The sequence below is a fragment of the Carassius carassius genome, chromosome 35 (assembly GCF_963082965.1).
Source record: "Carassius carassius chromosome 35, fCarCar2.1, whole genome shotgun sequence".
Taxonomy (NCBI): domain Eukaryota; kingdom Metazoa; phylum Chordata; class Actinopteri; order Cypriniformes; family Cyprinidae; genus Carassius; species Carassius carassius.
Window position 1 is genome coordinate 11,504,294 of NC_081789.1, and position 16,459 is coordinate 11,520,752.

The following is a 16,459-nucleotide window of genomic DNA, read 5'->3' on the forward strand; positions in this document are numbered from 1 at the left end:
GTAAACGCTGCTCCACACAAACTCCATCTCTGCATTGCTTTGAGTTTGTCACTTTTTTTGTCATTCGCCAACCATCCTCTTATACTTGTATTGAGAAGCTCTTACCAACAACAGAAAAGCTTTAAGGGTCCACTGTGTCTTCACCTTGAAATAAGTTTGATGTAAATTTAAGACAGCCAGACATAGTATTTTAATCTTACAGCTGTAATGTAAAATAATTATAGTAATTTTATGCATGTACAGTACTGTGCAAAAGTCTTAGGCCCCGTACTATTTTCACCAACAAAAAATGGTTTTAAGTCAGTTATTTCTGTTTTGCTGTCGTGTGTCAGTAGTAAATATAATTTAACATTTCCAAACATTATTTTCGCCATTAATCGTAATAATCCAGTGAGATTTTTGTTTGCACAAGGAGTCTGACAACGGCCAGTGCTCCACACAGAGGTCTGATCTCACACTGTAAAAAATGTACTGTAGAATTTACAGGATTTTACTGGCAAAAAAGTTGCCAATAAAATCCTGTAAAAATGATGTTAATTGCTGTAAAATGGATTACAGGAAATTACTGCAAAGCAAATTACAGTTAATTGCTGTATGTGAAATACAGTAGTTTGTAGTATTTTTTTACAGTAACATTGAATTTAACTTGTTTATTTTACAGCAATATTTTGTAATTTCACTAAAGTACAGTATTTACCTGGCAAAAAAGTTGCCAATAAAGTCCTGTAAATATATTTTACAGCATTTATTTGTAATTTCATTATATAACAGTATTTAACTGGCAACAAAAGTTGCCAATAAAATCCTGTAAATACCCCTAAATACAATATGATGTTGTAATAATTTAACAATGAAACTGCTTTAAAGAATAATTTTAACAGTAACCTATAAAATACTGATATACTGTAAATGCATTATCATGAGCTCTATCTTAATACATTTACAAATGAATAAAAATGAATGAAGTCAATGATGTTGCAAATAAGTATGTATTAAAACTGGCAGAAAGACATTGCAAGGCTTTTACTAGTAAAATAAAAATTTCAGTCTTTCAACAGTTAAAATCTTATCATAAAAATAACAAAGCATCACAAATAACTACAAATACATGTTAAAAAAATAAGCCATATTCAGAGTAGAAGATTAACTTTCTATCAAGGTCAATCAACAGAATTTGTATAATTTTTGTAAAAAAAAAATGTTTTAAAGAAAATGATTAAAATAAAATGCTGGAATCAACATTAAATCACAAATTCTGTTGTTTGAGCTTATGTTCTATTAAATTTAGAATATTCCTGCAAAAGACAATTTAATAAATACATACTGAAAGTCCATCAACTTTCTGAGATGAGCACACACATGAGGGTTGTCCCTCTTCTCTGAGACTTTTCCACTTGTTTTGCCTCCATGTGTCCGTCTTGTATCCAGTGAGTGTTGTGATTCCAAGAAAACATTTGCACATAAAAACAAGCAAAAGCATCAGGATAAAGTTATGTATCAAATGAAACTAGCTCAATAAAATAAATGTCAAAATGCCACTTATACAATACAATCAGCATTTACCAGTACTTAAAATGTTACTCCACCCCAAAATGAAAATCTTGTCATTAATCACTTACCTCCATGTCGTTCCAAACCCGTAAAAGCTTCGTTCGTCTTCGGAACACAATTTAAGATATTCTGGATGCAACCGGGAAGATTGTGACTGTCCCATAGACTCTCCAGTAAATACCACTGTCAAGGCCCAGAAAAGAATGAAAGACAACATCAGAATAGTCCATCTGTGGTTCAACAGTAACGTTATGAAACGACGACAATACTTTTTGTATGCAAAGAAAACTAAAATAACGATTTATTCAACAATTCACCTCCTCTAAGCATCAGTGTAGCACCATTTTGGCGAGTATCTGTTGAACTGTGTCAGCTGGGTCACATGGACAGGCTTTCTATGTTTATTTACGCTTTGATTTGAATGAAAACAAAAATACCAGCTTTGTTGAATAAAGTTGTTCTTTTTGTTTTCTTTGCATACAAAAAGTATTCTCGTAGCTTCGTAAAATTACAGTTGAGCCACTGATGGCAGATGGACTATTCTGACGATGCTTTTCATACTTTTCTGGGCTTAGACATTGTTAATTGTTTGGCTGTGGGACAGACGCAAGCCTCCCGGTTCTCATTCAAAATATCTTAAATTGTGTTCTGAAGACGAACAAAGCTTTTACTGGTTTGAAATGAAATTAATCACTGTTAATCACGTTAACTGTGATTAATGACTAAATTGTCATTATGGGGTGGAGTAACCCTTTAAACTAAATAAGTAACCTTTTTCGCAAATGAAATTACTTAAGCTGCCTTTAAAAAAAATCAAGTGTGCAAAAGATGCCTGCTCCCGGGACGCCAGACTGAAGTTGTAATAAGACTCCAAATCCAGCTACAAGTTGAGGTATGAATTCACAACCATCTGACCCTCAAATAGTCAAAAGCCACTGGGTGGACCTGAAATTAAGAAATATAAGCAATAATGTAACCTACAATGCAGTATTTCAATATAAAATGTAATCTAACTTACAAGTTTATCAAATTATTTAAAGAATTAATACATTACCTAATAAAATCAGCTTCAGAGGCTTGAAGCATCAAACATTTCTCCACATCAGCAGCTATTCTTTGCACCTACAAGACATAAAGAAAATAATCTTGTGATTTCTTTAAAGCATTTACATAAATGAGACCAAAATTAACACTCAAAAAAGGTATATATTTTAGAATAAACAACCTATTATAAATTATAATATTACATTGTAGAACTGTACCACCAATCAAATTAAATAATTTACAGTGCAAAATTACAACTGTGTAATGACATTAATGTTTTAAATTAATTTTTGAAAATACAATTAATAAATGTTGGAAAAATGCAATGATACTTTTTAAATGTGAAACTAAACCGCCATTAGGTGGCAGCAAATAACTTAATGAGTGAATCAACTGAGTCATTCATTGAACCGATCCGTTCAAAAAGCTGAATCATTCAGCAAAAACAACGCTTATTTTTTTATTTGAGAATGAGCAAAATAATTTTGCTTTGATCGTTTTTTGGAACTATTTTCGTTGGTGAAATAGAACAACAGTTAATATTGTGTCTAAAAGAAGTAAGTGACTTGTTAACTAATTGTTTATTGAACTATGTATTTGCAATCGTGATACTCACGAAAACAGCTCACTTGTGATATCATATCATATGTTATAAATAAACTCAACAGTTGAACATTTACCTCATGTATTTCCGTGAGTTTATGTGTGCGGTTAAGCTTGTTTTGATGTTGAATGAAACGTTAATATAATCAGAATCAGTCTCGCGTTTCGATGCTTCCTCAGTCTTTTTTTTCTGTTTTTTTTTTTTTTTTATCAGACTAAATTGTTCAGTCGGGCATATAAAGATGTCTTTCACTTATTATAGTAAGGCGTCACTTCAATATGGGACAGTTGAACACATATAAAAAAATGAACACATATAAACAAATGAAATTTCACATATTTTACTGTTCGTCAGTTATTTCGACAGATAGTAGTTACTATGACAATCGTTCGCATTGGGCTTTATGATAAAAGTTAGGTAAACCAAATGCTCTCAATATGAAAATGTAACTTCCAAAAATAGAAAATTTGGCCTAATATGCTATGATAGCAATTCCCAGTACTGCACAGAAGTTACCAAGACCACTTGTCTAAATGTCAGGATAGGAGGTTATTGTGACATGATATCGCTTATACATTATAAGTATATACTCAAATAAATATAAAAAGGATATGTTTCTCTAGTATATTTAAGTGAACTTACCAGGAATTATGAATAAAGCCTCTAATCTTCAATCGTTCTCGGGCTGCTCCAGTCGGCTGGGTTTCAGATTTGAATGATGCGCGCACAATCCCATAATGCCACACTACAGTAAGTTAGTACAAAAAGCAGGAACTACAGTGACAACACCTGCTTCTTGTAAATGAATTACAGTTGACGTGGAAATATACTGTTAACAACTGTAAAAGCTTATTTGACCCATAATGCATTGCAAATTACAGCTGCATCTTGTAAAATGTTTATACAGAAAAATTATGTAAAATCTTGCTGTAGAAACTACAGCAATTTTTTACAGTGCACCATCATCAGTCTGTCTGGAATGCCATGAAGAAACTGAACAACTGAGACAGACTCAATCCAGAAGAAAGTGGTAATGTCTCAAATACACTTCAAGAAGCCTACCTTCAAAGCTACATGAAAAACAATGCGCAAGTGCACCTAGGACAAAAGCTTAACTCATAGTGTGGTCACACTAAATGTTGATTTAATTTAGTTAAGTTAATAGAAGTTTATTAATCTTTTTATGCCATTATTTTTTTACGCCATCCTCACTTTACAGCATTTTTATACAAGTGCCTAAAACTTTGCACAGTACTCAAGCTTTGCAGGTTTCTTGAAGTGTTTTGGAGACATTACCACAGTTCTTCTGGATTTAGTTTGTCTCAGTTTGTTCTGTTTCTTTATGTTATTCCAGACAGACTGGGTGATAATTTTTATTTTATTTATTAATATTTAATTAATACTGCTACTACTAATAATAATTCAATTTGATCACATTGATATATAATCAGAAAATTGGCTAAGTTGTGCAGCCCTGCTACCAACAAAACCTGGATTTTTAAAGTTTAGTTTTTAACCCTTTGAAGTCGATTAATGCATATACGCGTTATGAGGCATTTTCTCCTGATAACCCTGAAAAGAACTTAAATTACACTTTCAATTTTGATCGTACAGATAAGAGCAATACATCAATCGAATCTGTAAAGGGTCTACTTTTTTGTATACAGACTTAATAACAAAACTTTGTGCATTTATAAAATAAAGATGACAAACAAGGTGTGCTGTCTGCAGCCTTTGTCTGCGCTGATCTTCATTTAGACACTAGTCATTAAAATGAACTGTAACTCAGTGAATATTCAACGAAGAGACATGAGAGATATATCTATAGAAAGCTTGACATTAGAGATCGACCGATATGGGTTTTTCTATAGCTGATGCCGATGTTTAGAGGTCAGGGTCAGCTGATGGCCGATATGTGCTGCCAATTTTTAGGGCCGATATCTTGAAGTTTTCCCCTTCCTTTGCATGCAAAAATGAAACACTAATAATAAGTGGATGCACAACATTTCTAAACTTATCATCATTTATTGAGCACTGACTTGAACCATCTCTCGAATCTTAATTTTGTGCACTGCACGGTATTAAAATAAAAAATTTATCCAAAGTTAACCAAACAAAATCAATAAACTGACCAAGTATTAAATATATAAAACAGGTAATATATATATATATATATATATATATATATATATATATATATATATATATATATATATATATAATATATTTATATATATATATATATATATATATATATATATATATATATAATATATTTATATATATATATATATATATATATATATATATATATATATTTATTTATTTATATATATATATATATATATATATATATATATATATATATATATATATAAATATATTATATATATATATATATATATAATATATATATATATATATATATATATATATATATATATATATATATATTATATATTATATATTTATATATATATATTATATATTATATATTATATATTTATATATATATATTATATATTATATATTTATATATATATATTATATATTATATATATATATATATATATATATATATATATATAAATAAAAGTCAATCATTTAATAAAAGTTTTATAGCATTTATCAAGTAGAATTTTTCAAGTTTGTTGGAACATAAATGTAAACTTAAATGTACATTTAAATAAATACAATTTTAAAAATAAAAATCTGAAAAATATAAAAAAATAAATATATAAAAAATAAATAACAGCAGTGCTGCAAACACACTAGCAACCAGCAACATTTGTGTTTGGTATAAATGAAACAGAACATCTAAAGTGCATTCTAATTTCAAACTTACATCGCAGTCTGTTCATAATTAAAATAAAGTAGTCAACCAAACATTTAAAAGGTTACACTGGTCAGTTTAAATAGACCGTAGTAGGCCTATACCGGTCCACTCTGCTGTTATGCCAAGGACGTCATGTGAAGAGGATGATCTTTATCGTCTAGTTTACATTAAATAAATAAAAAATATTATAGTTTAACATTCAGATACATTGCGAATATGGAAACATTTGGATATGTGCAGAACGAGACGTGAGCAATAACCTCCAAATACATCTAGCCAAACCCGCGCTCGCTCGTCCTCGTATGGATCGGATCATTTTTCGGATCAGCAAAAAAAAAAAAAGGCCAAGACAAATAAACATACGTTTTATCTTTTTTTATTAACATTAAATTTTTAAATTAAAATATATGAAATCAATTAAAAATGCACATTATATCTTCTTTTTAACATAATAGCCGGACTTCTCATCTTCCAGTGTGCTGTGATGAAGTGAGCAGTTATCGTCACAGAGCTCTCCGTCCCCCTGGACGTCCACCCGTCTGTCGTGAGCGCAACAGAGGATGCTCGGGATAGTTCATCCACAACTGTTTTCTTCTCCTGTTCATAAAGATCTGGCACAATATTTTCACTCTAACCTCTTTCCTCATCATTATATCTGATTTCAGGGAATCCAAAATGCGCGGGGCTTTCAAGCTCCTCCGTTCCTCCGCTCGCCATGTCTACTGAGTGTGGACTAAACATGCGCAACTTTTTTTTTTCATAAATCAATCCGCGGGTCACGTGTGTGCCGAACCGAAGATATTGATCCGAACGGATCACGGATCAATGATGATCCGGTGCTCCACTACATAGTGTGTCATTTGAAAACATTGCAGTTGCGTTTTAAAATACAACAACGAGCATCACGAAACCATTTAAAGAGGCGCATTCAGCGGTCTCCTTGACGAGAAACAGTCAACAAAGTAAAATGATCTCCAACGTATGGCGCGCTCTCTTCATTTTAGCAAATGATCATAATCACATCTATTCATTTTACAGTCCTGCTACTAGCATTTTATTCAGACTAAAACCACTTTATTTCGGGTGAGAAAGCTTTTCCAAGTGGCTTTTGTACATAATAATAATACCGCTGCAGACGCATTTTGCAGCATTAAAGTAATTAATTGATCATTAATTTAAACGACGATCGATCATGGAAATTATCGAATATTGACATCCCTAAATACAAATGAGTTGGATGGAAAACTGGTTATTGTCTGCATCAAACCATGCTTCCGAACAAATGTCATTCACCGTTCTGGGCAGCTCCAGGACAGCTGTCTCTCCGAGCACGGTGCTGTCTGTGAGTGGGGCGGAGTAACGTCAGAGACAGTTTACTTTGGTAACATCACGCTGCAGTGTTTGTTAGAGCTGCCAACTTCTCCACCCTATTTACAGAGTGAAATTCTCTGACTACCTTTATCTCTCAGGACTGCTGTTGAATCTTCCAAAAGTTTTGGCTTGGGGTGCTTCACATGCAGTGGCAGCAGCAGCACTTTCCACCGCACCAATAACACGGGGCTGCCCGCCGACGTGCCTGACTTTAAATCGGCGCTACTAAACACGGATATCGGCCGATGCCGATATATTAAAAAAATGACAAATATCGGCCCGATATATCGGTCGACCTCTACTTGACATGTCTACTTTTAAACTAAACAAGTGCCGCCGAAAACAGATATTCTGTGAAAAAGTAATCCATATGAAAACAACACCATGTCCAGTCTTTCACGTCTTGCTTCATTATATCTAATGTGACCACGTCCCCGCGCTGAACGTGCTTTTGAGATTGTGTTTCACTGAAGCGTGCGGCTTGAATACGCCCATACAACAGAAAACAAAGCAGGGAGACAGTTCAAGGTTTTTTTTTTTTTTTTTTTTACTGTTTGCTTCGCGATGAGAGGAATACGGCATAATTCACCCCAAAAATATGTGGATTACCTCAGGATATGAGATTTCCTCAGAAAAAAAGAATGAAGGTTTATTCAGCAGAGATCATAAACATGAATAAGTCTCTTTTTATTTATTTATATACTTGTACTAGTTTTCACATAACGTGCAAACATTTTACTAGTTAGACTTTTTCCAAACTATAATTCCTGACTAAATGTATAATCAAGTGAAACATTTATGAAGTTTCAATAACAATATACACTACTATACCATTCTAAAGCTTGATGTAAATAATATAAATGTAACAAATAAATGTAAATGTAACAAATGTAACAAACAATGCTGTTCTTTCAGTTTATCCCCCCAAAACATGAAAAAATATTCTCTGCTCTTTTCAATATTAATAATAATAATAATGATAATAATAATAACTATATATATATATATATATATATATATATATAACTATATAACTATATATATAACTATATATATAACAATATAGTTAAAAAAAGTAAAAAACATTTTTTTTTTTTTTTTTAGAAAATCAGATTGTTAAAAGGATTTCGGAAGGATTGTGTGACTGAAGTAATAATGCTAAAAATTCAGCTTTGAAAGTCAGCTTTGATTGTTCCTAATAAACTGTTTAACTGCGCTTGCAAGTGAATATTAAATTATGTTGTGGGATAATTGAATATATTCTAAATAAACTACAAACATAAAAATATATACATTTATTTTGTCCTCACATTCTTTCTTGTAATTCTTCCCTCTCAGTCACACATCTGACTGAAAGGCTCATTATGCAGCTCATTACGCAGGCCTTTGTCTTCTCAGGTGTAAATCACAATGATATTCATGACAGTTGACACCTACTCGCATATGACTTTTACAAACAAAAAGTGTCTTAGAAAATTTAAATCAATATATTGTTTTTTCTGTGAGTGAGTAAACATCATGATTTTCACATAATTTAGAAAGAAAAATTCTAGGCTACAAGCTCCAGTTCTCAAAGGTCCCGGGAACCAATGTTATGTATATGTTTTATGGCCTTATTCAAGTGATTTAACATTTTTAGTTTTTCACTAACCACGCATAACATTTTTTTTCTTCTCAGAAACAGAATCATGTACATACATGCTGCTCACATATTATTATGGCCCAGTTTGTGCTGATAACAGTGATATTAGACTTTAGCCATTTAGATGATTATAAGCAACTGAAAAAAGCACAAATGTCAGGGCAAAAAAAATGTAAAATATATATATATATATATATATATATATATATATATATATATATATATATATATATATATATATATATATATATATATATATATATATATATATATATATAATAATTTTTTTTAATGCAGGACTAAATGAATGATCTGTGTAATTGAATGGGCCAAACAGTGTTCTGTTGGTTGTACTGTAGTGATTGTAGCAGAGAAAGTCCTATGTGTAGTCTCTAGAGACCAGATTTGGAACTGTTAGATAAAGATGTCTTCTGCTGCTGTGAAGATATCTATCTCTCTGTCTGCATGTGATAGAGTTGGGCTATATCCTGTAATGATGGTTTGTTGGCAAAAAATAAAGCATGATAGCAATGGCAACAAATCTGAAACTGCATCTTATCTGAACAGTTCCATTTCATTAAATTGTTTGTTTGACCTCTGGACCAATTTGCAGTTGTGTCATACAGCATGGTTGTTTAGGCATACTCTTTTTTTTTTTTTTTTTTTTTTATTTAATTATTATTATTATTTATTTTTTTCATGGTTGGATTTGCTCACTGTCGGGTTTTCTCAATGTTGGATCTAAATTAAGCAATTTTCTGCATTTCATCAGGTTTGCTGTTGGGGATTTATTGTTAGATTGACTTAAGATTGTAAAACAAGCAAATGGCGGGTTTTACAATATCACTGGCAGCTTTAAAGTCCCCTTAGATGTATTTGAGGAGGGATGCAATGATGTCATCTCTCAAGGAAATGTGACACTTGTTCAAGCACAGTCTTTGTTATCTGACCTTCTGACATAAGTCTGTCAAGCTAAGTGTATTTTACAAAGAGTAACATTACACACAGTCAGGAATTTGCAGTTTGCTGGTCTGTCAAGCATTTTAAAAAAGCGCTGAGTCTATTCCTGTTATGTTTTCCTGCTCCGAATTGATTCAGAGTTAGGGGAAGTTTACTCAACAATGAATTTTCTTTCATTAATCACTCACTTTTTAAGTAATTCCAAATCTGTATAACTTTTTTTTGCCTGCATGAATAGAGGAACAGAAATCTTTAACGTTTCATTTAAAATATTTTCATTTTAGTTACAAAGATGAACAGAAGTATTATTTGTAATGGCATCAGGGTGAGTAAATGATGACAGAATTATCAGTTTTGGTTAAGATTAATTTAGCATTGGGTTGACTTTAGTGTCCTGCTGAAGTAAAACTGAATTGCCATTTTATATTGCATTACATTTATGCAAACAGTTAATAAAAGTTTTTGTACTTTTAGAGATTTTGAGAAGTAATTCAGACAAATGCTTTAGAATGCAGATATTCCATGAACCCTTTTTGTAACTGGATGTTATAAGTTATTTAGTACCAAAAATTGATGAGTGAACCAAATTCAACCTGGTAGATTGTTATTCAGTTGCTAACACAGTTACTCTAGATGGTAGATTGTTGCTAGATTGTAGCCAAGGTGTTTCAAAATGGTCAGTAGGTTGTTGCTAAGTGGTTTTAGGGTTTTCTAGATAGTTTGTAGATGGTTTCTAGGGCATTGATAGGTGTTTTGGGTGGTTTTTAAAGTCTTCTTGGTGGATCTTACTTCATGACATGGAGAAATTTGAATTTTTTTACTAAAAATACTGAAAACAACTTCAAATATGCCATCAGTTTTGCTCACACAGTTAAGAGTAATACATAAATTTGAAACTGTAAAAAGACTAACTTGTTCACACTCACAATATTAACAAAACATTGTGCTTTTGTAAAATAAATAAAGCACAGCATGCACTTTCTGCCGTCTCAGTCTCTATTAACTTAAAAGTGTTTGGGACACTTGCATTACAGACCTGAGAAACATATCCATCATAATTAAATTAATATGAATGTGCGATTAGTCGACTAGTGGCTTAAATGAATGACTACTAGTCGACTAGAAAATTAGTTAGTCGGGGACAGCCCTAGATTTATTTCTTGATGGATGTTTTTTTTTTCACCAGTTTTGCCATCTGCCACACCAAAATAAAATAAAATAAAGACTATAATAAAAAAATCTCTTCTCAACAAGCTTCATGATTTGATGCATCACTCATGATCATAGCACAAACAATGCAGAAGTGTTATACACTGACGTTTAGTAGGGTTATGGGTTGTACAAAAAAAACAGCACTAAATGGTCTACACTGACATGAGGTGAAGGTGAAGCCAGCAAGCACAATGGAAAGCTGAAGTCTGCTGTGAATGGGAGGAAGTGTTGCACAAGAGGAAGTGGCCAGAGCACCTCCCAATGCTTTACCACGGGGGCAGTTTTACAGTCCACAGGCATTAGATGAAGTGGGGGCAAAGGTCGTCTTGAATATTAAGAACATAATAACCACAAAACTAGCAGATCCCCTGCCCTGATCAAACCACACATCTGCAGGCTCGAGCCTGTTATGGTTTTACGATGGATTGATGCACTGCATCCATTAGACCAAAGCTGTGCACAGTAGATGTTTTGATGACTTCGAAACACTGTTTGTTTCTGTGGTAATGGACAAGTGATTCAAGTTAGTGTGCAGTGTGGTATAACAGGCCCACATGAAACCAAAGGAAGTCTGAAGCAAGTTTGAATTCAGGAACTAAACACGCACGTTGCATGCATTAATCTTGAAGGCTTTAGTGTGTTAAAGCTTATTTCTGGAAATGTAATTGTGAAATTATGGGGAGAAAGACTTTAAAAAATAAATGTGTAGAGGAATTGAAATAGGGAAATGCTATTTAAAAGCACACACAATCACTGATATTACATTTGACATTTTCTTATTTTGAGTTGTTGTAATGAAAACTTCTATTTTTTTTAACTCTCTTTTCAGATTGTTAGTATTTCTGTAGGATTGCGACCTTTGCGAGTGCCTGGATAGGCCTCCCTTCTGTCACCACCTCTGCTTTTCTGCTGGTAAGAATTTCCACACACAATCACAGCCCTATTACTATAACTACTGTGCAATTCTTTTAATGTATGAACTGTTGAAGTCATTGTTTTATTAAAACTTGTGTATTAATAATAATTTGTCTAGGGCAGTTAGCATAAGGAGTCAGTCAACTTGTAACTGTGCTACCAGAACTATTTTAAATGGGTCATATCATGAAATGTGTTATTTTATTCCCCTGTAAATTTTGGAAAAGATTTCAATAGGATATCAATTTTGTCAAGCATTATATATACTGTCATTCAGATATTTGGGTTTGGTAAGATTTTTCTGAAAGAATTATCTAATGTTCACAAAGACTGCATTTATTTGATCCAATATACAGTAAAACTGTAATATTGTAAAATAGTATTACCATTTTTAGAACCATTTTTATTTTTATTATTAAAACAACTTTTTTTCTATTTTAATGTTTTAAAATGTCATTTATTCCTGTGATGCCAAAGCTGATTTGGAGCTCAATAAACATTTCTTATAAATATTTTTGTACTTCCCTTTTTTTTTTTTTGATAAAATAGAACTCTTTTATTACATTATAAGTATATACTTACCAGAATTGGAAATTAATGGGGAATCGTAGCAAAAATGCCACCAGAATAAATAAAAATGCCCGTCAAGTTCAGGATAATTCATGGTACAGTAAAATGTGAAAATGAATGAAAGGTGTCTATTCACAGAATTACATTTTACAGGGGTCATCGGATGCTACATGCACTTTTACAAGTTGTTTTAACTGAAATGTGTGTTGGCAGTGTGTACACTACACAACCCCCCTATAATGAGAAAAATCCACCCATTTTTCTACAAAAATGTTCACCCTTTTTTCAAATTGTGCCAAAGTGAGTACCACTTTTTCTCATAGTTTGGCTGGTCCTGCGACTTATAGCCAGGTGCGACTTCATGATCAAAATTAATTTGACATGAACCACGAGAAAACATTACCGTCTACAGCCGCGAGAGGGCGCTCTATGTTGCTCAGTGCTCCTGTAGTCTACCCCTGAAAACATAGAGCTCCCTCTCGCGGCTGTATACAGTAATGTTTTCTCTTGGTTCTTGGTTCTAAATAAATGCGACTTCTAGTCCAGTGCGACTTATGTTTTTTATTTCCTCGTCATGACGTATTTTTGGACTGATGCGACATACTTAGGTGCAACTTATAGTCAGAAAAATACGGTATAAGGCCTTTCCTAATAATGTGCTAATTAGCCAGTTTTTAATTCTCTCTCTGAGAGCAGCTTGGAAGATAAGGGCGGGTGAACAGAGCTCATTAACATTTAAAGGAAAATGCTACATAACGGCTTGCTCTGAAAAGGTGTTTTTTGCACTACCATTGAGATATTTACAGACTTTACAGACTTACCAAAGCATGTTACAGACTTTTCATTAAGACCCTAAAGAATCATATCAACTTGTGGAAAATGGGCATCCAATGACCCCTTTAAAGTTTTCATTCGAAAAAATTAGAGTGAATTGCAGACTTCCAAAACTTTCACATAAGAATGTCACCGTAGTCCAGTTGTCCAAAACCACTTCCTTTTTTTGCATTCCCCTAATATCTTAGCAATGATTCTCTTGTCAGTGCAGCAATCTGTTGGTGAGCTCAAGCTCTTGTGTGATTCTGCTCTGAGCTGCTGGATTGGGGTGTGGGATATTCTTGGTTCAGTGTTTTCTGGTATGTGGAGTCTTCCTGCCCTTATGGCTGTTGATGTGTTGCAGGTGCAAAGCAGTCTTTGTGTTTATCATCCGTCTTAGCATTTGTGATTGGTTTGAACGTTGAGATAAGCTTTGAATTCTTTCATTTAAGCCTCAGACACAAACGTTTGTTTATTGTTTTATGATTTACTTGATGCAGTATTTTTTTCTGGTTGAAGATTTTGTACACTTACACTTGATCATCCTCAGCTTTATAGTCTGAGATACATCTGAGAAAGCTGTGCTGTTTTCCCAGCAGTTGATGACATGTAGTTCTTTCAATGTTGTTTGAAGCCAGGGTTATTATAGTTAACTAAAACCATAAATGGAAACATTGTCATTACTTAAAATCATATAACGTTGACTGAAATAGAATAAATGTACTTAAACGTATTATCATTTAGTTGCCAAAGCAACATTTCACTTTCATTTCTCAGTTTGATAATATAACAAATAAACTAAAACAGAGATGAAAATGAACAAAAACAATGTTTGTGAATTAACAAAAAATTTATAAAAAAATAAACCGTTAGTAGAAATGACAAAATGAAACCAGAAAATACAAATATGAAAATCAATTCCATATATAAAAACCTATATTAGTATGTAAATTATGCAAAAAAAAGAGTTAAGTAAAAAAATAAAAAATAAAAAGGTTAAAAAAAGAGAAAATGTCTTCGCATTTTATCCTGCAGAGATGTGAGCCCAGATTGTGTAACATAGTTACTGCGGAAGTGAACGGCATTGTGGGACATAAAGAGGGATTAAGTAATGCAGCTTCCTGTTGCTCTAGGATGGTGTCTTATGTAATCAAAGGGTCAGAGTTTGCAGAAGGTGGCCCCATTTATATGCATGATGGAGGGGAGTCTAAAGCCAAGCGAATAGCTGTTCTGTCGTTTCTCTGAGCGTGCAGTGGGTACTGAATGTGTGCGTCTTTAGTTAGATGGGCAGGAATGCTTAGAATGCTTTGATAAAAAGGGTGATGATTAGGGTCTTTTCTGCTTGAAGCTTCTGTTTTCACTGTGCATGCAACTTAGTATAATTTTTAATGTGATTTGCGCTATGTTGTGCTTAATTTTGATGTAAATTTCAATGTACAGCATGTGTATCGTACATGATGACACTCCTCCACCCTTCTGACTTTTTTTTTTTTTTTTGCTTGCGTCTTTTTCCACCAATTTATTGTATTTTCATTATTTTTATTATTTCCCACCCCAACTGCCCATATTTATTTTTGCTTTTGTTTCCATGGATAACTTGGCAAGCTGTTGCACACATAATTGCTGACTTTTGAGGTTGTGAACACACCCTTTACATCTGACAGTTATCTGTAAGAGGAAGCCTAGTGCATGAAATAAATCAGATGGTTTCAGTACGCCAGGTCATGATGTTGTGCATTACAGACGATGCATTTGGATTATTCCAAATCTTGTGGCTGGGAGCCAATGAAAACGCCTTGTACTTTCGAGAGTCAAGGATGGATTATATGTGTCTAGCAGTGGAGCCTGAGGTCATCTTTACCAGTGTCAGCCCCTCCCCCTGCATATCAGCCAATGCTGCCACTGTCTGGTAATCTTGAAAACTGTCTCTACCAGAGGATTCATCACTTTAATAGGATTTACATGATTGCTCTGAGCTATTTGTTGTTAGAATAACTGTATGATTAATGCATGATTATTGTCTGAAAGTATCAGAAGCTGTCTGCATTTTGTCTAGGGATGAATTACTGGATAACTGGTTATTTAAAAAAAAATCTAATCTCAATCTTTTCTCATGTGAATATTAATAAGTTAAATACAGGAATAATTTACATGTTGAGATAGAAGCCAGTTGTTTTACTGTATTTTTGATTTAGTAAATGCAACTTTGGTAAGTATAAGTGCTGGTCAGTCAAAGATATGTAAATAAGATCATTCAATAAACCATCCACATTGAATGATCCTCTTTTTTTTTTTTTATGAACATCAGTTCGTCTTCTGCTTTTCCTTGGCTTCTTCTGTTATCTTAGGATTACAGAAGACTTAGTTACTAAAGACAAATAGTGCTGTGTAACTGATAATGTTACATAATTTGATTACAAAAATTAAGTACTTGTCCTTTACTGTATATATACGTGTGTGTGTGTGTGTGTGTGTGTGTGTGTGAATGTATATATATATATATATATATATATGTATATCATATGCATTTTAAAATGCTTGAAATAAGACTACAGTTACTTTTATTGATAACATTATTACATATTCACATAAGTTTTTGTCTTAGGAAGACTTTTGTCTTTCTAACATTAAACTGCACAAAATCCCATAATTTTTCTTTTCAAGTAAATCAGGAATATCCACACTTATTTTTTATTTTTATTTTTTTACCAGCTAAACCACTTGTATTTAATGTATCAACTTGAAGTCCCCCTGAAATTTTAAAATAATAAGTTAACAATTAATAACTTTTGCATGTTAACAGTACTTTGAAATTAAATAATTGTCGCATGACATGCAGGTAAAGAATTGGAATATTCCATGATTTTTAGTAAGTGTTTTATTTGGATTGTTGTTTTAAAATGATTTTTTTAATTTATTAATTTTTTTAATTTAATTAATT

At 32.6% G+C, this 16,459-nt stretch overlaps 1 protein-coding gene across 1 annotated transcript in view; it reads left to right on the forward strand.

Moving 5' to 3' along the window:
- fam49bb (family with sequence similarity 49 member Bb) overlaps positions 1-16,459 on the forward strand; it is a 64,023-nt gene that overhangs the window by 19,753 nt on the left and 27,811 nt on the right. The window contains exon 2 of the mRNA XM_059524422.1: positions 12,050-12,132. The gene's annotated coding sequence lies outside the window, so the exon portion shown is untranslated. The remainder of the gene's footprint in view (positions 1-12,049; positions 12,133-16,459) is intronic.